This window comes from Accipiter gentilis, chromosome 7 (assembly GCF_929443795.1).
Source record: "Accipiter gentilis chromosome 7, bAccGen1.1, whole genome shotgun sequence".
In the NCBI taxonomy this organism is placed as follows: Eukaryota; Metazoa; Chordata; class Aves; order Accipitriformes; family Accipitridae; genus Astur; species Astur gentilis.
Window position 1 is genome coordinate 40,620,134 of NC_064886.1, and position 1,789 is coordinate 40,621,922.

The window sequence follows — 1,789 nt, forward strand, 5'->3', positions numbered from 1 at the left end:
TATGCCAGCTTTGGGGATGATGGGTGAGATTTGGGGATGAGAAAAGCAAGAACAAAACCAAGGAAATTTTTTTCCTACCTGCCTAGAGAGGGGGAAGATGAATTTGCCACTTTTCTACCAGAGACACGAGGAACAATTCCGTGTGATCCCAAGGCTATGACTACTACAAACACACTCAGGTGAACAGAAGAATGTATTTCCTTGCCAGGCAGTGCCTGCTTTGCCTTATCAGGACCACGGCAGAGCCAGCTGGCTGTGCTCCAGGTCCTTACAAAAGCTACAGAAGGAAGGGACCAGTTCAAAAGCATACGTGAGCTCAGAGATGTTCTGCCACCTAATTTCCCATACATTTTGATAAGGTCTAAATCTCTGTATACCTCTGGGAGCCTGGGTTGCCTTTGAGCCCCGGCTAAGCACCTTACCTAAACCCTGGGCAGGGCCTGGATGTGAGCTGCCTGAAAATCAGTGCCCAGCATTATCCCTGGATACCTTCTCATGGGAAGGAGGACTGTTGCAGCAACGCAGGAACTTCCTTCATCTGCCTGACGCATCCAGTTCAGGTCATTAAGAAAGCATTTCTCAATCGGGAGCCGAGGGAGTTAGGAAGGCCCAGCCACGTTTTACGAGAGCCCAGCTATTTGCAGGGTGTTTCCCAATGGCTTTGTTTTCTCCTCAGTCTGAAAAGAAGCCCTCCCTCCACACCGCTTTGGTGGGACACGGTGTGTTTTCTGTAGCTGGTAGCTACATCGTGCTGGTGGGGTGTCCCACGGGGCTCATCGGCTTTTGCTAGAGCTGGTGGGACCTGGGAGATGCAAAGAGGCAACACTGAAACGCTCCATGGGAAAACACCAGTTTGATGGAAGTCAGCCAGGGTTTGGGTACCGTGGGCTCTCACGCAGGTGAGAGTCTTGGGTCTTGGCCCCATCGTGGTCCAGGTGTCACCACATCCACTGCTCCAGCACTGTGAAGCTGGCACCTGGACGTCCTAGGAGAAAACTATTCTCCTCCAGAAAATTGCACATATGTTTTTCTCTGACAGGGAATGATTTTTATTCCTTCAATGCAGCTTTTACTGTCAAAGGAAGATCTTAATCTCATGGTTTACACCTTAGAGACAATTTAAGCCTAAGTGAATCCTGTGGTCATGATACCTGGGGGAGGATGTAGGTGTCCTGGTGCCAACCAGAGCACGATGCTCCCTGACAGGCAGCTATAAATCTTCAGCAAGGATGTAGCTGGTTAACTTTAGCCACATGTTGAGATCCACCAGGAAACTGCTCCCCTCTAGCAAATGAAAGACTGTGGGTTTTTTTAATAAATGAGCATCACAAGTTCACACATCATGCATTTATGCCCTCTCCCTGATGTAAATACTTATAAATACCGGCATTATGCTGACTGAAGTGTTTCTCAAGGAGGATTTCCCCAGCCTGGAAGTTTACAAACAGGCTCGGCAGTGTGTGTAACCTGTCTTGCCTCCGCACACAGTGGCCTCAGCAAAACAACTTCCCTATCTGCCTGCCCGAGATGCGGCACCCGCCGACGCTCCTCCCGCAGCGATTTTTCAGAGGGCGGAGGAAAACGTCGAGCCGCAAGACCTCAACCTGCTCTTCGAGTGCCGGCCACGCACGCACATAGGGCCACCTCACTCCTCTCTCAGCCGCCATCCTAAACGCAGCCAGGCTTCCCCTGGCAGGGTTTTATGGGCGAAACACCCTGCGTGGCTGCTGGAAGGGTGCGCAGCCTCCCTCCGGCACCTGCAGCCAAAGGCGTGACTTGGCAGGGAAAG